Source organism: Vespula pensylvanica, chromosome 13 (assembly GCF_014466175.1).
Source record: "Vespula pensylvanica isolate Volc-1 chromosome 13, ASM1446617v1, whole genome shotgun sequence".
Lineage (NCBI taxonomy): Eukaryota > Metazoa > Arthropoda > Insecta > Hymenoptera > Vespidae > Vespula > Vespula pensylvanica.
The window spans coordinates 1,600,391-1,622,890 of record NC_057697.1 but is presented as its reverse complement, the minus strand read 5'-3'; the positions used below and the strand labels follow the sequence as shown (position 1 = coordinate 1,622,890).

Here is a 22,500-nt window from a genome sequence, read left to right as displayed (position 1 = left end):
TTCGTTGATGCGCTGGTGCTTCTCGAGAAAGAAAGAAAGAAAGAAAGAAATAAATAAAGAAAGAAAGAAAGAAAGAAAGAAAGAGAGAGAGAGAGAGAGAGAGAGTCACGTCGTCGTTGGTTCGAAGACGACAAGGATGCACGATGGAATCCTGAAAGGTCGGAATAGAAACGTGCACGAGTCAATCTCAAGTCCTGTCAGACGACGACGAAGACGACGACGAAGACGACGAAGATGAAGAAGAAGAAGAAGAGGACGACGACGACGACGACGACGACGACGACGACGACGACGACCAACGCCGGATGCTGGAAAGCGCCGAACAAGAAGAAGTAGAAGAAGAAGAGGAAGAGGAGGAGGAGGAGAGAAGAGTTGAGCGCGTTCCCGCGGAATAAAAAGCAGATCTCGTTTCATCTCTTTCTCTCTATCTCCAGTAAACATACATATATACCTATAGGTATGTCTGTATGTATGTATGTATGTATGTATGTATGTATGTATGTATGTATGTATGTATTTATACGCACGTGTATATAGAGTTAACCGAGAAATCTTCAACTTTCAGGATTTACGTTCGAAGATTATTGTTCTTGTATGAAGTTAATTCGAAAAGTGAAATATATTTTTCGAGGAATTATTGTATTATACGACAGTTAAATCGAAGGTATTCTGAATTAATATTTTTCTTGGAAGGGAAAGGAAAGTATCGTGTCTTTTTCTTTTTTTCTATTTTTTTAAGTATATATTTTGGAGATAATGAAATATATCGATCTTGTCGTTAACGAAATTCTAATCATCAAGTAATTAGGTAATTAGATTAATGAGATTATTGAGAATGGAGATTTAATTATATCACTCTGCTTTTCAACAAATTGAACATTATCCTGTATATTCGTCTTAATCTATTAGAGAAAAGACACTCTTATCGATTACAACAATCATACACTTTCACATCCTAAAAAAAATAAACAGATAGAAAGAGAAAAAACCAAAAAGAACATTATCCTACGACTTACAATTAATAAACGAAAAATTATTATTCTAAACATACAGATAATGCTAAAAAAGAAAAAAAAAGGAATCAAAATGTAAACGACACATACACATAACAATAATAATTGACGATATCCTAAAAGTATTTTGTACCTTGAAATCTCATTGTTGATATAAAAAAAGAAAAAAAAAAGAAAACTTCAACACACCCACCACCTCCCCAATCCACTTTAAAATTAAACTGGACGCCGCGTCGAACACAAGAGACGAATGATTCAAAAAAAAAAAAAAAAAAAAAAAAAAAAAAAAAAAAAAGAAAGAAAGAAAGAAAGAAAGAAATAAAAAACGTAGAAAAAACAAGAAAATAGTTAGAAATAAAAAGTAAAACAAAACGTGGAAATTTTTCTCAAGGCGATACAGTCCGATTATATCGCAGCTATCGATATCCAATCGGAAGGACGTTTATTTGACTTTTATCTTTAATTCGAAAGAGGCTCTTCTCCTGGCTAATAGCTTTGGCCTCGACACAAATGCAGGACGTTTCTTTAACGAGCCGAAAACTTTAACGTCTAACCATTCGCACAGTCTTTCTTTCGAGTTCACCTCGAGCGTTTGTTAAAAGCGAGCGAAAAAGAGAATCTTTCTGAATAAAATTACCTACGACAGACCTTTACCTTCCTCCTCCTTCTACTCTTTCTCCTCCTCCTCCTCTCACCCTTTCCTAAGACATCTTACGAGAACTTTGTTACCTTCTTCGCGAGCATGCTGGCAATTACGAGAGAAAGAATGAGAGAGAGAGAGAGAGAGAGAGAGAGAGAGAGAGAGAGAGAGAGAGAGAGAGAAAGAGAAAGAGAGAGAGAGAGAGAGAGTGAGTTGGGTAAAGTAATGTAAAAAACTCGTAAAGAAAGAGAAGTAAGAAAAGAGAAGGAAAGAGAAGAAGAAGAAGAAGAAGAAGAAGAAAAGGAGGAGGAGGAGGAAGAAGAAAAAAAAAGAAAGAAAAAAGAAAAGAACCTTAAAGAAAAGCTACCCTCTGGAAAGACATGGACGAAGCTGAACGAGAGTCACGCCAGTGGAAATTCTCACAGGTGTGTGCTCTCTCACACCCCACCGTTGATTCAACCCCTCGTTTAATACGCACAAAACTCCTTTCGACTAATTCGTTTTAAGCTAATTTTTTAGTTTCTTCGTTTATTATCATTTTTTTCCTGATATTTTTGTTTTCTCTTTTTAACTCCTCGATAACTACTTTGTTACTTTTTACAGGCTGATTCTTAAAGGATATGCGAATATTATGAAAAGTTTGACGTTTGGTCAAGACGTTGATATATGTGTGTGTGTGTGTGTGTGTGTGTGTATGTATGTATTTATTGAACGAATTAATCGAGAATTAATTAATTAACAGATCGTCTGTTAAAATGAATCCAACGATTTTTTCTTTTCTCTCTCTCTCTCTCTCTCTCCCTCTCTCTCTCTCTTAAATAAAAATGAACATTTTCAGATATATCGAAAGAGTTCTTTACAATCTTTTACAATAAAATTTTCGAACCGATTTGAATGAAATTATTACGAACGCTTTTTCTCTCTCTCTCTCTCTTTCTCTCTCTCTCTCTCTCTCTCTCTTAACAGGCTCCTAACTCAAATCATTTCTATATGATTACGAATAAATTTGTACAAATGAATTTTGAGAATATCTTACGAGTAGAGATTGATTTGAGATTTGTAAATTTGTTCGACGTCGATCGCGTCTGGAATCGACGTTGACGATAAAAAATTATTTCCCGCCTGGAAGAAACGGAAAGAGGGGGACAACAGAAAAGAACATTAAAGAAAGGAGAAGGAAAAAGAAAAAGGAGAAGAAAAAAAGAAAAAAGAAAAAAGAAGAAGAAGACGAAAAAGACGAAGGAAAAAGAAGAAGAATAAGGAAAAGAATGAAGAAAAGAAAATATATCTCGAGCGAAGTTTGCGTATTCTAGGAGTTTCGCGTCGGCCAAAGACGCGAGTGCTCTTACGCGTTACAACGGCGGAGGCCAATTACGGTAATTAGCCACGACCATAAACGACTCCTCGTGAGAAAAGAGAGAGAGAGAGAGAGAGAGAGAGAGAGAGAGAGAGAGAGAGAGAGAGAGAGAGATGGAAAAATGAGAAAGAGAAAAAAGAGACAATACGATAGACGTACATACACGCGCGCAAACGTATACGCAGGAAATTATAATTGAAACTTTGGGAATAAATAATAATAATTTACGAGTGTGAAAGATAATCGATAAATCGAAAAACAAATCTATATTTTTATATACATGGGTATAGTAAATTCGTTAAAAAGTGTTATATCCCATTTTTAATGATTGTAAAAATTTAATTAATCATCCACTCTTTACTAATATGACTAATAAGAATCAACTTTTTTTTAACAATATTTTCAAGAATGTTATACATATTATATATATATATATATATATATATATTGATTGATAATTGATATTTTTAATAAGAATGATAAATTAATTATATAATACCATTGAGAGATAGGCAACTATCAATCGCACATAATTTTTTATATAATTCTGTATTACGATAAATCGGTGGATAATATTCATAAAAGAAAAAAAAAATAAAATAAAATGAAAAAAGAAGGAAAAAGGAAGAAGAAGAAGAAGAAGAAGAAGAAGAAGAAGAAGAAGAAGAAGAAGAAGAAAAGGGGAGAATAGAGGGGGGGGGAGAAATGAAGGAAATAAATATAAACGAAAAGTGCTCGTTGGAATACTGTTTATCAAATCGACAAAGGTGTATATATGATCCAGATGAACTCGAGATGCAGAGATGCAGTACGAACAAGAAAAGACTTCAAAGGAAGCGAAAGAGTGACAGAGATAGAGCAAGATGGAAAAAGAAAAAGAGAAGAAGAGAGAAAAAGAGAAAAAGAGAGAGAGAGAGAGAGAGAGAGAGAGAGAGACATGTTGAGAAGAAGAAAGAGAAAAGAAAAGAGGAAGCGGCTCACCGCAGGGATTTTTGGTAGCATCTGCCTACTGTCCGCCCGTTCGAGAATTTTCCGCAACGAGTAAAAAGAAGACCGAAAGAGAGAGAGAGAGAGAGAGAGAGAGAGAGGGAAAAAGAGAGAAAAAGAGATAGGAGAGGGAGAGAGAAGCACTCGTTCGCGATAAACGAGACATATTCACATTCACGATCGAGGAGGCTGAAGGATACTAAGCCGGATTATCCAAGCTCTACGAGCCAAAACAGCCTCCCGCGGGAGGATACGAGGGGATGATACCTATAGATATATATATATATATATAAAAAGTATGTATATGTATTCTATATATACGATCCTCAAATCGAAAACTCGTCCTACCGAAAGAGAGAGAAAGACTATCTCGAAAATAACCTACGCGAAGAGTCTATCATATTCTCTCTTTCTTTCTTTTTTTTTCTTTCTTTCTCTCTCTCTCTCTCTCTCTCTCTCTCTCTCTCTCACCCCTCTTTTTTCTCTCTCTCTTTCTCTCTTCTCTCTCAACCTTCGAAAAAGCAAACCGCCCTTTTGCTCTTTCATCCTTTCGAACTTTGATCGCAGTTTTCACGGATCTTAACCCTTCGTATATGTACATATATATATATATGCGTGTGTATATACACGCGTTCGTGTTAGTTTTTTCTCGAGATAACTTAAATTGGACATTTTTGTTAAAACGAAATTTTGATAATTCTTATACGCGAAACAAATATCGTGTCATTCCTTTTCATGGAAATTATTTCAAGAAAATATTACGCACGATTGTTACGATATGATTAGTATTTATTCCAAGTATGTATGAGGTACCTATGATTTTTAATCGATTGAATTATTATATTGCTAAAAAGAAAAAAAAAAAAAAAAGAAAAGAAAGAAAAAGAAAAAAATAGGGAAGAATGAATAGAAATAGAAAATAAAAACGAATAACGTTAAATCGTCCAACTTACATATTTTTTTTCATATTTAGATTGAAGTATTAAGGATATTTTAATAACGTAAAACGCTTATATAATACATACAAGTGTCTATAAACGTTATCACACATTTGAAAACCCTTTCCTTAAAGCTTATATTTCTTTCTTACAAAGAAAGATTCTTCTTTGACAGACATTATGACTTCCTAAATTCGGCGATTTTCTAAGCAAGCCTGTCACATAATTTCTATCCTAGTCCGAGTGACTAACGAGCGGCAATAGGAATAAACAAATTATCGTGTGTATATATATATATATATATATATATATATATATATATATATATATACACCCATACATGAACACAGACACACATACACATATATATATACATAGCTAATAGTTGAACGCATCCGTTGAAAGCTGTAAATCGTCTGATAAAGAGCGATAATAAACAAGTTGCCTTTGAAACTCGTCCGGCATCTCGTTCTCTCTCCCTTTCTCCCTTTCTCTCTCTCTCTCTCTCTCTCTCTCTCTCTTCATCTTTCTCTTTCTAACAACAAACGCTGCTTGCTCTTTCGTATCGTTCGAAACTATAACTTTGAAAGTCACGATAACGATGAAAGAGTACTTACTATGAACGAGAAATCTTCAAAAAATCAAATATTACCTTCTAAATATTCTCACGAAAGAACGAGAGAGAAAGACAATCTCATTCTTTTTATTTTTATTCTTCTTTCTTTTTTCTTTTTCCCACTCCCCTTTCTCTCTCTCTCTCTCTCTCTCTCTCTCTCTCTTCGCCACTATGAAAGAAAGGGCGTAACCCCATGACATTCTTTCCTATGCTCCGTAAACCATCGGCAAACCTTTCGAGGATTTAATGGTTTCTCGTTTTTACGAGATTAAAGAAGACAAATTTAGGACGCCCTCCAAGAGACGGACCTTTGGGAATAAAATTTAGAAAATATCTTTTCAAAATGTACGCGTGGATTAGAGAGGTAGTGGGAATACGTAATCTCGCGATATTTTTCTCTCGAAAACAAAAATTATCGTGTTGTAATTCTAAATAATTACAAAAAAAAAAGGGGGAAAAATGCAAGATTATATTAGAAAGAAAAAAGAGAAAGAAAAAAGAGAAAAAAAAAGAGAAAGACAGAGAGAGAGAGAGAGAGAGAGAGAGAGAGAGAGAGAGTATATGTGTCTACGTATGCGCGTGTTAGCGCAAGATAGAGAGAGACGGAGAGAGAGAGAGAGAGAGAGAGAGAGAGAGAGAGAGAGAGAGAAAGAAAGATGGGAAGGAAAAAAATTGATGTAATTTCCTGGCAGGTTCACCGATGCGTACGATGATCATCAACGACGACTACATCGACGACTACATCGACAACGACGTCAAGATTTAATGACGTCAACGAGCGACGAAGCAGCGATGCGAACTGCTCTTACCCTCGAGCGAAATCAAACACACGCCGTTGGGGGTTTATCATCGATTCATTTGTAAATACCGTTACTAGCATCAACCCGTTCCAGTAGAGAAAGAGAGAAAAAGAGATAGAAAGAGAAAGATATAATATCGATATGTAATAGTATTCGTATTCGACGATATCTTCGGTATCAGCTAAATCTTTTACTTCTCTACGTGATCGTTAACAGTTTGCATCGTGCGAATCATACAAATGCTAAATTTTTACTACTTTATATATGTGAATACAAATTAAGCAATTTGAATGACGACGACGACGACGACGACGACGATAATGACGATGATAACGACGATGATAACGACGATGACGAAACCATACAAATTTCTAATCGAAGCTCGGACAATAATTTTCGATCGTTTTAGTTGAAACGTATATGTTTATGTTTCTTATTAATTATTTTGTCTTTCTTTTTCTTTTTTTTTCTTTTTCTTTTTTTTTTTTTTTTATCTCGTTTAATCGACGAAATTTTCTAAAGGACGATTTTGTTGATATTTTAATTTATTATAATATTTCTCTTCTCGGTGTCTTTTCAAAATCTTTTATAAAATTTTATGAAACATACGGGCTTGTATTACTCAGTTAATTATATTTCTATTTCGTAGGACGAAATTCGAACGATACAATTCCAGACAAAAATTTCATTTGGAAATTTTCTATTGTTCTTTCAAATGATCCTAATTCATAATAATAAGCAATGATTCAATATCGCTCGTTTTAGGATTAAAGATTACGTTCGAATCGCGACAAATATTAAATTGTATTGTATCAAGACGACGATGATGATAATAATAGTAAACATAAAAAAAAAAAAAAAAACAATTACAATGAATTGTTACGAATGAAAAAGAATGAAAAATTTCGCAGGTGAATTCAATCTGAGGATTAAAAGAAATAAAGTGCATCGAGTTTGTTTCGTTCAGTATGTGGGTCGATTCGTTTTTTTTTTTTTTTTTTTTATTTCTTAGCATCGTCATCATCATCATCACTATCACACCAACGTTACCATTAAATACTACTTGTTAACTCTTCCGTTTATGTGTATGTTGTAATTCCGAAGCGGGACTTTAAGCAAGGAACGTTAATAGTTTTACACGAACGCCTCGATCTTTCAATGTTGTATTGCCAACGTAAGAAGAACTAAACTCGTATAAGCATTCAGGTAAATTGCATTGAGAACAAAGTAAACTGTTTAATACTTATGTACATATGTGTATGTTTATACGTGTATATATGTGCGAGTGTCACTATACTGTTATTCCTGAGAATCTTTCATGATCTCGATCTGAGAGTGGTAAATGATTAGGAAGCTATATTAGGAAGCTTAGTTCGTTTCAACCTGATCGAGTGCGATTAAAAATTAAAAAGAAGAAAAAAAAAAAAAGAAAGAAAAAAGATATAAAAAGCGAAAGAAATTTTTTTTCCATTCGAACGATATTAATCATGTTATCGTGAAGAAATATGAAATAAGTCAAATTAATAAAGGAGAAATGAATGTGGAGTACGAGGTAATAGGAAAGGGTTGGTAAGAATTATTGATTATTATTCTGTACAACAGATCGATTCGACTTTTGTGAATAATATTCGATTTAATCGGAGAGAAACGACGAGAGTGCGAATTAGTGAACCGTTCGAATACGTTCGTCATCGATTTCGGTGCATGCATGTACGTATATATATATATATATGAGTGTGTGTATGTGTGCGTTTGTATATATGTACGCATATACGTAAGAAAGAACGTAAATTCAAATATATTCCTGTAGATAGTTTATCGTATAAATTAAAAAATGCACCTAACAAAGATTTACATAGATATTGAAAAACGATCGCAGTTTTGACCGAATTTGGGACACACATATTTCGTTCTTAATTACATTTCATCATCAATTTTGTTTTATCGACACGTCGGTTAAATATTAATCGCAAAATGAAAGAAGAGAAAAGAGAAAAAAGAAACGAAAGAAACGCAAACGAATTACATTCATTGATAGTCACAAAGTTATTAGACTAACTTTATTAGCTCCGATCGATTGTCCATTTGTTTTTCTTTTTTGTTTTTTTTTTTTTGCACTTTTTCCTAATCACTTCCAATCGCGTCACGCCAAAAGATAATTCGATCTGATTCGTGATATCGAGGGTGATAGAGGACAAAAAAAAATGCTGTAAACGGAAAGAAAAAATAAAAAAAAAAGAGAGAGAGAGAGAGAGAGAGAAAGAAAAGAAAGAAGAATAAAAAAAAAACAGAAAAGAAACAGAACCGTGAAACAATCGAGTAATTTAAAAATCGAAAGAGACACCCGTTAGAAACAGAACGAAGGATGATAAATCGGCGACGTTTCGAAGCGAAAGGGAGCAGGTTGCAAGCGATAGAAACGTAAAAGCTGAAGAGAGAAGAGGGAAGAGAGAAGGAGGAGGAGAAGGAGGAGAAGAAGGAGAAGGAAAAGAAGAGGGGAAGAGTTCTTTCTTCGTAGCGGTTTTCGCCGGGAGCGATCGTTACCGGGAAAAGGAGAATGATTCGCGTGCGAGAGAATATCGAGAATCACGCGTGCAAGTTACTAAACGACGGCACGAGGACGTCTCTTGTCTGCGAGAAGGATGTATCTAAGAATTCGAAATATCTAAGAAAGTTTACTATTTCTAAATTCCACGTTCTCAAGCACCACGTCTTTCTTTTTCCTTTTTCTTTTTTCTTTCTTCTTATTTCTTTTTCGAGTATTATTACGTGAAGAAATATTTTATCCAACTTTCCAAAATCTAAGTTTCAAGTTCGGAGCTCCGTCTTTCTTTTTTTTTTCGTTACCTGTTTCTTTATTTTAGTATCTATATATTCTCATATTTTGTCTCTGTATATTTACTTTTTAATGTTTGTTTCTTTCTTTAATTTGCAATAATATATCTACTCTATCGTTTAACATGCGAATTGAAAAAAGACTTTTATTGCATTACAATGTCCGCAATTTGTATCGTGTAATTCTCATTTCTAATATTTTGTAATGATTACAAGAATTATTTGTTTCCTGTTATAGAAGGGACTATTTAATCGAATATTCCTTTTAATTCTAATCGCAGGTATTCATAACTATTTCTTATTAGACGAATAAATCCTATTGATGAAACAAAACAGTCTGTACTATTCTTCTCCTCTTTTTTATAATCGGGCCATCTCTCTTTCAAATTTTCCCCCATTTCTCTTTTCCTATGTCGCTTTGAGAAAGAAAGAAAACAAAATTTCAAATTACGTATAAATCGTCGTCATCGTCGTCGTCGTCGTCGTGTTCGAGAGAGAGAGAGAGAGAGAGAGAGAGAGAGAGAGAGAGAGAGAGAGAGAGAGAGAGAGAGAGAGAGAGAGAGAGAGAGAGAGAGAGAGAGAGAGAGAGAGAGAAAGAAAGAAAAAAGAAAAAGTAGGAAGGAAATAAACTTTACGCTCCCAAGCCGTTATTTTAATTTCCACGCGTCAAGAGACAACCAACGGAGCAAATTTATCGTCTTTTTGATAACGACGTGAAAGATAGACAGAGACAGAGACCCAGAGACAGAGAGAGAGAGAGAGAGAGAGAGAGAAACAGAGTAGTACTAAGCAGTCTAGAAAAAAAAAGAGAAAGAGAAAGAGAGAGAGAGAGAGAGAGAGAGAGAACGTTGAGAGAGAAGATGCCAAGAGAAAGGATGGACTTTATGGGACGACGTAGGACAGGACACAAATCCACTTGCGAAGGGAGAGAATCGAAAGAGAAAAAGAGATAGACGGAGAGAGGGTGAGAGACAGAGAAAGAGAGAGAGAGAAATCACTAGTTTCATCCTTGTCTCTCTTAAAAGTCGAACGAGAGGAAGAAAGATAGAATGAGTCTTGTCGAACAAATCGGTACAAACGATCGTCGTAAAGCAGTTAAGGTCGAGTTTATATACGCCTCTTCCCTTGGTAGGGCCTCCGTAAGAGGCCCAGAAGGTACGAGATGAGCAGAACCGATAGGGAAACCGATAGTCCGCCGGATCCTTTCGAGAAGGGCTCCTTCCTTTTTCCATGGACCGTCTCTATATGTTTTCTCCCTTTCTCTTTCTCTCTCTCTCTCTCTCTCTCTCTCTCTCTCTCTCTTTCTCTCTCTTACTGTCTTTCGTATTCCTTCATTTTTTTTCTCTTTCTTTCTCGAACCCCCGCAGCGACGATCTTTTTTACCCTGGAGAAAGGGAACCAGTTGGAATATCTTTCAGTCCTTCTTCTTCTTCTTCTTCTTCTTCTTCTTCTTCTTCTTCCCTTTTGTTTTATACGTCTCATACTTATGTATTTATATGCAGGTAGCATAGAAAAAATTTTCATATCCTTCTCGACGACATTCGCTGAGATTGGACATGATTTTTAATTATTCTTAAGTTTCGACGAAATATCAATTAGTCAATTCGTTTGATTCAAAGATTAAAACTCGTTTTCTTTTTTTCTTTATTTTTTATATTTTTTTTTTTTTTTTATATAGATATTAGTTGTATATATTTCTGTAGTAAATCGAAGGTATGGTTATAATTTTTTCGTCGCATGCGAGATTAAAAAACTCTAATATCTTTCGTTTTCTTTTTTTTTCTCTTTTTTTTTTTTTTGTAAACGATCGAAAGTTTAATAACGCGTGATTAAGTGTATCGTTTTAATTGATATTATTAAGTATCCTTCCCATAAACGCGAATATAAAGTTATTTATGAAAAATTATATCGAGGGAATAATATGACGCGATTTATATAATCCGAAAAATTTCAAAACGATACTGTTAGTATTAAATATTAAATGAATTTCTTTAGATAGGAACAGAAAACAAATTTTGGAGAAGAAAAAATAAGAGATCTTTTATCGATCAATCTAATCATATTTTCCGATCGAATATTATTCGGATTTACTAGTATGTATATATTTTTTTTTATACACACACACACACACACACACACATATATATATATATATATATATATATATATATATATATATAGATATATAATAATCGTAGCTCAATTAACATTATAATGTATGGAAATACGTGAATGAGTTAAAATGCGTAGCCTAGCTGTATAAATTAATTAAGCTGCGTCATTAGCATCGACTATTCGAGTGTGCACGATAATAATAAACAAACGGTAGCTCGAAATCGGTGAGAATAAAGTCAACGTAATAACCGAAAGAATAAATAATATTACACGAGACGAGACGAGACCTTGAAGAAAGAAGAGAAGAAAAAAAAAAAGGACGATAAACATTAGAACGGTCAAACAATATTTCCTCTCTCGTTGGATATCAGCTGGTTCGTTATTTTCGAGGTCATCGAGGACAAAAATTCTACGATCTTTTATTTCTCATTTCTACTCTTCGCAATAGTAGTTTGCTATAATTTCCAACTTTTATAACAAGAAACAAATAATAATTACACTTACGTTTCATTCTAATTTCTAATATTAATTCATAATATATTATCATTCATAAAAATTATAAAAATTGTATCACTTGACAAGAATATATATATATATATATTTATTTATATAAATAAAATATATATTAATTACACATACGTCTAATTCCAATTTCTAATATTCATTCATAATATACTATCATTTGTAAAAATCATCAAAATAAATTATATTATTTTCTTCTCTTTCTCTCTATCTCTATCTTTCTTTTTCATTAATATATACTTTGATATATCAAGAATAAGATCGTGTGCGTTAGGGATGGAAACAAGAGTACGCCTGAGGGCCAACCATACAAGATTTCTTATTAGTTCACCAGGTTATCATCCTCTTCTCTCTCTCTCTCTCTTTCTCTTTCTCAGGTGTGAGAAACTCTGAAGAACTCGATCGTAATGACGTACCATCGATGTACAGGGTGTTCGATTAATAACATTTCTTTTCTTAAATCAATCAGAAAATAAAACTAAAGATAATAATAATAAAGTAAATTCGAAGTACGATCACTTTTGTAATAATTCTAATAATTCGATGTTTGAACAATTATTTCAAACATTTTTACACTAATTTAATACGATACAATTTATTATACAATTTTTAGTTGTGTACATGAACACCCGGTATAACCAATATTCGTCGAGAGATCGATCTCTGATACTCGTTCATTCCAATTAACTCTCTCTCTCTCTCTCTCTCTTTATCTCTTTATCTCTGTCACTGTCTTTGTCTCTCTCTCTCTCTCTCTCTCTCTCTCTCTTCCTTCATCTCGTCTTCCACACGAAATTCAATTTGATCGAGATCGTATTAAAAATTACTCACTGATCGTTTGGAATCAATAAATATATACATATGTGTTCATGTGTATATAATAATAATTAGAAAGGAAGGAAGCTTAGCACCTGTCGATGTTAACTCGATGAAATTATCAACGAAATCGATGCTTTACGAGCTCAAAAAGTAGTATATTATTAAACTATCTCTTTCTCTTTCTTTCTCTCTTTCTTTCTCTCTCTCTCTCACGCAGTTTCTTTCTCTTGATAATTTCCGATAAAAAACGTAAAATAATCAGCTTGGCGATCGTACAATAATATTAAAGAAAGAAAAAAGATAAATAAATAAATAAGAAATAACGAGGTAATGTCCTTTCATTACATATTATCACTCCCGCATATTAATTGCTAATTAACTTTTACTTAGATAAATTCGAATTTTTATCGATAACGTCGTACACCCAAACTTGACAGTATCTATATAATTAAATAAAAAATATGTTCTTTATTCGTAATAAATAAAAATTAATTCATTCTTAATACGAAACTGTCTACATGGACATATAAAAATTAATTTTCGAGGAAAACTATTAGAAAATAATAATAATAAAAATCACTAATTAATTTCTATACGAAACTTCTTAAAACTATAAATCATAGAAACAAATCAATAATATTTGTCGTTAAAAATTTGTTGAAAAGTTTTTTCCATTGGTATCTGTTAAGTAAATAATCGGTTTGATTAAAACAAAAGAAAAAAAAAAAAAAAAGAAACGTTGAACGAGTTTATGGCAGCTGCCGAATGTGATCGAGGGCCAATCTATCAAAGTTCCTTAGATAAAACTGCTGATTAATTACCCGCATGTGGTGACTAATTGATCAGATCAACATTCGTACGTTCTCGTGGTATGTGTCTTGGAGAATTAATCGTAACGTTTACGTGAAAATATATTTATTTAAAATATGTACCGTTTGAACAACAGTACCAATTAAAACGAAAATTAAGACGATCAAAATAAATAAGATCGCTTTGTGCTCCTAATTACGTTACGATAAAGTAACGATCGTAAGCTGTAAAAGGTCGTGTGTAATAATCGTTTATAAATTAGAAAAATTAGACGCATAAGTTTCGCCACTGAAGAATTTCAATCGTTCGTATTTAGATCTACCTATGTAATTCAAATTAATCCTAGTAGAGCCTATTTTCGATCGAAATAAAGAAACGGAATGGATAAAGACGAAATTGTTGTTGCGAAGAAATTATTAAGGCAACTAATTAATCAGAATTACGAGTAAATTACGAGCTAAAATAATTTAAAGTAAGATATTAGAAATAACGATGCGTTTCGTCTACGTAAAAGTTTGATTTTCGTCGTTCTAATTAATATTTCGCTAACTATAATATACGTGATAATATATCGCTTATTATATAATTGAAAAATATTAAAAGATAATAAAATAATATTTAAATCTTACGATAATTTTGAAGACTCGGTGTTGAACGATGCTTACTCTTCTACGATCTAATCACGACTGCGTCGTTGTACGATATCAAAGGACGAAAGTACAAACAAAACGAAAATATTCAAAGTCGTATTGCCACGTAATGAACGACCTAGACAACAACGTTCTTAGATAACTACGTACTATATATACGTGTGTTTGTGTGCACATCGAAAACAATAACAACCTACGTCTAAAAAAAAATTCAAGGTTTACAACGAACTGTGTAGTAAAGTTACACAAATAATATGAGTAATATTAATACGTATAAAGAGATTTTGTTATAATAAAATATTTGTCAATTATAAAGCATATATATATAATATATATAATATTAAAGAGATTAGAAACAAGTTAAAAATATAATTATCATATGTTCAATGAACGAAATTTGATAAAAAAAAGTGAATTTTCGGAATTTACTATAATACATACTATATTTTTCATGTCAAGGCCTCGAGATAAATGTACTTACACGAATATAAGATGATAATGAGAACTGAGAATGATCCCACGAAAAGATGAGCGCACTTTTTTTTTTTTTAGAAGGAACAAGCCTTGCATTGATACGAAAATAGTGCTAAACGCGATACGGATCAGTGCTATGTATATGGACATATGAGAGTACATGTACAAGTACATATGTGCGTATACGTTTAACGTAGAAATGGTGCATGGCTGATTAATTAGTCATTGAATTTTTAATTTCTTTTTTCTTCTTCCGACAGGACATCAACAAAAAAGAAAAAAGGCAGATGTCGTGTCTCCTTTTCTTCACGTATGTATATATGTACATATATTTATAAGAATATTTTATACCGATTAATTAAGGACAACGAGAAAAACGATAGCAAGAAGAAAAAATGTCCTTAGAAAAAAAAAGAGAGAGAGAGAGAGAAGTGGAAGGAAAGAGAAAAGAGCAAAAATAACGAGACGATATGAAACGAATAAAAAAATTCAAGAACGACAAAATGAATGAATGAATGAATGAATGAATAAATAAATAAATAAATAAAAAGAAATAGCAAACTTTCTATCCTTTCGTGTTTTTTTTTTTTTTCTTTCCTTTCGAACAAAGAGCTCCGTATGAATTTTTATACATCCGATTTGTACAAATGTTTCTCGTATATTCATTCATTTTTCACTTTTTTTCTTATTTAATGTTTTTTTTTTTTTTTCCCCATAAGTAGGTAATCTCGAGGAGGTATGGATCTTAATGAAATCTCGAAGCTTTCAGGGATAATAATTAGCAGGAACGAAGCTCTTGAAATTCCTAATCGATGGGATAAGAGAGTGAAAAAGAAGAAAAGAGAGAGAGAGAGAGAGAAAGAGAGGGGAGAGAGAGAGAGAGAGAGAGAAAATATCAAATGAGGGAGTTCGTGCTCGAGAACTTTTCGCGGCGAGTTTTCGCACCTCGAAGCGCTCGTCGCGGAGAAAACTGAACGGAGTGGCAAGAACCCTCTCACCATCGTTTCTCATTTCGTGTGAGAGGAGACGAGGAAGAGAGAAAGAGAGGAAGTGAGGAAAAGAGAAGAAAAAGAGAGATAGAGACAGAGCCAGAGAGAGAGAGAGAGAGAGAGAGAGAGAGAGAGAGAGAGAGAGAGAAAGAAAGAAAGAAAAAGAAAGAGAAAGAAAGAGAGAAAGAGAGAGAAAGAAAACTTCAACATGCTTCTCTCTCTTTCTCTTTTTCTTTCTCTTTTTCTTTCTCTCTTTCTCTCACTTCACTTGGGCTTAAAAAAACACGCGATAAGAGCGAGAAAAGAAGACATAGGAAAGGCGACCGAAATGAACTCGGTACGTCTGGAATCGCGCCCTCTTTTCGATTTCCCTTTCACCCCTTTTAACCCTTCCTCTCTCCCTCCCTCTCCCACTCTCTCTCTCTCTCTCTCTCTCTCTCTTTCTTTTTATACACGAATCTCTTCTTAACATTTCCTATGGAATTCACGCGTTTCGTGTGTTCACTCGAACGTCATGAAAAAAATAACAAGAGCAAAGATGACTATCTCTTTCTCCCTTCTCATCTCGTCCTGGTTTTCTTTCTCTCGTTTTCTAAATTCATCTTTCTTTCTCCTTTTCTATGCCTCGTTTTCTTTCCTCCCTTAACTCTTACACGTCTTCTTTATCTTTAAGCCTTATTCATTTTCTCTCTCTCTCTCTCTCTCTCTCTCTCTCTCTCTCCTTCATTTCCTTTTTCTATCTTTTCTTAAATCATTGTCCATCTCTATGTAATTTCTTTATTTTTTTTCTTTTCTTCTCTAATCCATTGTCTCTTTTTCCCTCCCTCTCTTATTTTCATCTTCTCTTTTCTTTCTTCTTCTTCTAATAATTTTTTTCCCGTTTCTTTCCCTTTCTTTTTCTTACCTCTTTTTTCTTTCCTTCCGGCTCGTTTTCTATCTCTATTTCTAATTCATGAACTCGAGGGATATCTAAGAAGAAGATAGAAAATGAGGAAGACTCCCGAGGTAACAGCTTTTTATTTGCATACTAGCGTACCACCCACATCAGCAGCCGGCCCTTTCATCCCTCGAGTTCCCTTTCGACACCGACGTTATTTGCATTTAGAAATTGGACGCGTCGAGTACCACCACGATGCGACCTTTTCCCCTTCATTCCTTCCTTCCTTCCTTCCTTCCTTCCTTCCTTTCCTTCCTTCTCATTTTCCTTCATCGTCTTCTGTTAACACCTATCCCCTCCCTCTCTCCCTCTCCCTCCCACCCTTCCTACCACCTAAATCTCACGAAAACTTTGACAGATCTTAACTGATAAAACGAATGGTCCAAAGACGTGACCTACTTATCGTTGTTGAAAAGAAATAGAAAAAAAGAAGAAGAAGAAGAAGAAGAAGAAAGAAAAACAAGCTAAGAATAATTAAAAGAAAAACTTATTTCTTATTTTCTAATCAAACGCGAATCCTTTCTGTATTTTCGCATCGTCGATTCTAATCTCTCGTCGTTCAATTTTTTTGTTTTCTTTTTTTCGCTCCTTTTATCTACGAGATTTGTTAATTAATTTTTTCTGTTCTTTTTTTTTTGTTTTTGTTTTTTGTTTTGAATATCTTCGTTGGTAGATCTCGAATAATTTATCATCGATCTGGAATATGTCGTAGAGAATTTCTCTTTTTGTTGTCTTTCGATCGAATTATCTCGAGATAATGTTGAATGAATATGAAAAAAAAAAGAGAAGAGGAAATTCATCTGAATGAATTGAAGTGCTAAAAAGGAAAAGATGTTTGTATACGAGAGAGAGAGAGAGGGAGAGAGAATCACGAAGAAAAGGGTTAGAAAAGAACGAGTTGCGCGAACATTCAGTGAGTCACTTGATTATCACGATGACACCTACAGCCCAACAACTATCATACTTTTTCTTCATTGTAAAGATTCACAATTCTTCTTCGTGGTTCTTTTATTCGAAATGACGAATTATGTACCCTCTTATTATGTACCCTCTTTCAATCTTAAGGTTTACTCATTCTTTGTCTTTACAAATTTTCAAGACACATCGTATCCGGATATTGTTAGATTAATGCGTTTAGAATATTTCCTAGAATAATTTCGATGCAAAATTTCTTTTAACATATTAACACTCTTATTTCTACCAGTACACGAGAAAAGAAAAAAAGAAAAAGAAAATTGATAAAAAGTCTACTTGATGCGAATAATTTAAATTGAAAGAAAAAACAATTTTTTTCTTTTATCATATACTTACACAAACACACATATTATATATCGACGAATTAAACATTGTTTTAATATTAACAATTTAAAGAAAAAAAAAAAAAAAAAAAAGAATACACATATATATACATAGATATATATAGATATACATTTTGTGTTCAACGTGTACGTATGTTTTCTAAACGTGCAAATAACAACGTGCGCGAAGATAATCGTCGTCGTTTATGTGAAATAAAAAAAAAAGGGAAGAAAAGGAAGAGAAAAAAGAAAAATAAGGGAGAACGACGAGGAAGGGTCGGTTGGGTTAGACGCGACGATCTTGTGAAATAATTCATCGGCCCGAGGGAAGCCTGTGATAATCTGTCAACGCTTAGCTCGTCACCCTGTAGGAAAAAAGGAAAGAGAGATAGATAGGAGAGACAGAGACAGAGACAGAGACAGAGACAGAGAGAGAGAGAGAAAGAGAGAGAAAGAAAGAGTATGACGCCTACGCTTTACGTATTCGTAGATACGTTGATAAGCATAACTGGTAGGTGAAACAAAGGAGAAAAAAATGGAACGATCTCAGCGTGGTAAACGGTCGTTATCTATTCACATTGCTCGGACACTAATATCAATGTTAGGTAAGTGGTGTTAATGTATGCATATGTATGTATGTACGTATGTATACATGTGACTACGTATTTGTGTATGCCTGCGTTTGCGTTGTGTGTTAAAGTATACATGCACCTGCAGCTAAGTACCCTCGTGCATCATTCAGACTCTTATATACGGGTTTGAGGATCTCATCGATTTTATTTTCTCTGGCACGTTCAATTTTATGATCATTCATTAGATCGAACGACTTTGTTCGATTGTTCCTTTTTCTTTCTTTCTTTCTTTCTTTAACGCGATGATTTCTTCATGATTTGTTTTCTTTTTCTTTTTTTTTTTCGTATTTTTCGTTCTGTTTAGAAGCGAGTATATTAGAAATTTTGTGATCGATTCGTCGACTTTTTCTTTTTTTATTTATAACGCGATGAGTAAGTATCTCGTTTGTCGGTATTGATCAATTCTAATTAGTGATTAAAAATTGTTGTTTGTAGTCATTCGTTTTTGAAGATTTTTTATAATTGATATTGTTAAAAAGAATGCAAGAGAGAGAGAGAGAGAGAGAGAGAGAGAGAGGGAGATCGTTATTGCTAATAATTATTTTTAAGGATAAGCAAATTTGTCTTAGAAAGGATCGATCAATTTTTGTCGAAGAAGCATTAATTATTTTATTTTTGAAGCATCGCGATGACGATAGATTTTGTTTCTTTAATAAAAATAAATAAATTATAAGGGAAATGATAAACAACGAAGGAGAAGGAAATCGGTTAAATTTGTCGATAAAAAAATCTTACCAACGATTATTATCGTATAATAAAGTAAGGGAATTAATACGGGCTGCTCGCAGCTGTCCGTCATGGAGATATCAGATTTCGATAATTTTCTAATATATAGGAAGAGGATCGAAGGGTAGTGAGAATTTTTATAATTAACGTTCATCAACGAAAGAATTCGACAGGACGTGAGAGTTTCTTTTTCGATCTACGATAAAATTAAACGACTTCGGGACTCTCGGATGTATTTAAAAAAAAAACAAAAAACAAAAAAAGAAACAACAAAAAAAAATATTTTTTTTCACTAATACTCTTTTTCTTTCTTCTTCTTTTTCCATCGTACAAGGAAATTTATAAATCGTCAATCAGTCAAAAGTAAATAGTTCTTTTTTTTTTATGTGTAAGGTCTCGCACCGATATTCAAAAGCGATACTTTACATTAACGCTACGTTTATCAAGAGTCGTATGTTCTCGCGACCTTAAAAAGCGATAGACTATAATGTCTATGATACATATGTACCAGGTTTCAAATATACGTTCTTGCTGTTAAAATAATGTTAAATCAAAAAAAAAGTCTTTTTGCCAACGAACGATTTTTTTCTTCTCGAAACTAAAGCGAAATAAACGAGTCAAAATTATCAAACTTGTACGTACATACAAGAAGGAAAAAGTAATGCGCGCCGTAGAAAAATATTACCAAAGAAGCAGACTAAATTGTCATTAAAAAAAAAAAAAAAATAATAATAATAATAAAAAAAAAGAAAAAAAAAGAAAAAAAAAAGAAAAGAAGGTGACACCTGAGAGAAAGAAAGATGGGAAGAGAAAAAGGCTGCTGTAAAAAATGAAACGAAAAGAAAGATAAAAAAAGAAAGAAAAAGAGGAAAAGAAAAAGATAAACAAAGAGAGAGAGAGAGAGAGAAAAGTAATGGTCGATGAAACATAGTCTTCGCACTTACGAGAGCGTCATCGGCACTAGAACTCGAGACAGGCTCGCGTGCAAAGCGATGCAATGCGTTATCTCGTAATCGCGTGTACGAGCTTCCGTAGCCTTGAAACGCGCCGCAAAGTGCCGTCGGAGATAAGGACACATTCGTGTTTGAATAAAATGAAAAGGAGGAAGGAGAGTTGAAAGGGGTAGGTACTGTTGGACTTGGCTGGGGGTGGATAACGAAAACGACGTATCTTTAAAGGGGGTTGAACGGAAAGAATACGTATAGGACGTTCCAGAGAACGAAGGTTTCATCGTACCTATCCCTCCGATCCTTCAAATTCATCACTATTTATTTCTTTTTCATCTTTTTCCTTTCTCTTCTTTTTATTTTTTTCTGATAAGAGAGAGAGAGAGAGAGAGAGAGAGAGAAAATATTATCGAAAGGAACAGTCGAATCGTTCTCGATTCTTCTAATATTTATCTTTACTTCGATCTATAAAATGTGACGTGATAAAAGAAATCTTTCTGTCTCTCTCTCTCTCTCTCTCTCTCTCTCTCTCTCTCTCTCTCTCTGTCCTTATCTTTGAAATCTATTATTTCTTTTCATTTTTTATTCTTTTATTGATAAGAGAATGAAGGAAGAAATGATCGATTCGATCGTTGATATCGAATCCTTAACAAATCTTACCCTTTCCAATCGACAATTATTCCGTAGAAACTTAATTTCAAATCAACCTCTGTTTACAAATCCTGTAGAAATCTATTTCTAATACGTTCTCTCTTCTTTTCTCTCTTCCTATCTTCTTTTCTAATATAAAACATTGTAATATCTTCATTATTAAAAACCGTTAAAGAATCTTATAAAAATCCGAACATTTCTAATTTATTCATTCTCCTATTTCTAAACATATTCTAATATCTTCATTATTAACCGACAAAGCTTCGATAATTGAACAAAAATTTAATCTTTTCGTATATTTATTTCTCTCTTTCTCTCTCTTTCTTAACGTAATCGTGATTCCAAACGATTAGACGTCTAAGAAAGATAGAGTAAACATTTTCTAACGCAAATTCGCTGCTTCTTCTCCTTCTCGCATATTCGCTCGCCGGCAAAGCGCAAAAGGTACGAACGCGATAATGAATTGACGCTCGGTTGATATTTACGATCGTCGTGGCAAGAACGCGACGATTATCCGTCGTTGATTTATGTAATCATTACCGTACGGTCTCCTCGGATAATTTCTAATGAATAGGCTCGCTGAGATTATAGCTTCTGTATCCGGATATATCGTGCTATTAAAGCACCGCTAAAGATGCCTATCGTTACAACGCTTCTACGATTTAAAAAAAAAAAAAAAAAAAGAAGAAAAAAAGAAAAAAATCCGTCGGGATAGGAAATTATAATTTGTATATTTTTTAGATACCTAAATATAAAAAAAAAAAAAAAAATTACAAACCTTTCTTCTAATCTTTCTAACCGAATTCGATTTAAAACGAAGGAAGAAAACAAAATATTCGTCACCGATGTATAAATTTCAAGATACTTTCTCTAAGCTCAAAGAAATGAATGAATGAATCGACGACGCTAATTAATTTATAGCGATACATTTTTATAAGTGAGAAGAAAAAGAAAGAAAGAAAGAAAAAAGAAATGAGAGAAGAGAGAAAGAAAAGGTAATGTACGCTAACTAGAAAACGAATAAAAATTCATTTCCAAGAGAAAATCGTTGTTCTATCCTCGTATAGAAAAATATTAAAACCGCAAATTTCAATATCCAAGTACGGAAGTACTTTCTCGTTAGCGTTAGACGAATCTAACGAGACGATGTCGATTGCGTCGATGATCGCAGAAAAGGTACGCTTTCACGTTACAATGAAAAGTAACGATATGTTAGTAAAGTAGATTTTATTTCATTCAATAGTCTTACTTAGTAGAGAAGTTTATGTATCGTCATTAAATAGAAATAAAAAGAGATTTGAAAATAAAACTAGCTCAGCTGGCTGAGCTAACTGTATGATTTAAATAAATGAGAATCGATTATATGAATTGTTAGCTTATCTTGAACGATCTTATTTCGATAAGTAAATTATACCGTCATGGTTTATCGGTTCTATCGTAGCGCCACACGTTACTAGACACATGCTTTTTCTACGGGACACCCGATATATATATATATATATATATATATGTGCAGTACCGGACTAAACATTTGTCCGGTACAATATATATGTACGTATGTATATGTAAATACAATATACTGACGTAATTAAAAAAACGCTTATCCAGAGAGTCGATAGACACGACCGATATATCATTCAAAATATAATTTGTATTAAAAGACGTTTAATTTTTCTTTTTTATTTTTTTTTCATTTTTTTGTTCCTTTTTTTTTTATGCAAATAACACACGTTCTTTTACGTTT

The 22,500-nt window shown here is 33.3% G+C and overlaps 1 protein-coding gene across 5 annotated transcripts in view; it reads right to left on the bottom strand.

Moving 5' to 3' along the window:
- Nucleotides 1–22,500, bottom strand: part of LOC122633656 (optomotor-blind protein-like) — a 111,668-nt gene that overhangs the window by 68,451 nt on the left and 20,717 nt on the right. The gene's annotated exons all lie outside the window — the stretch shown is intronic.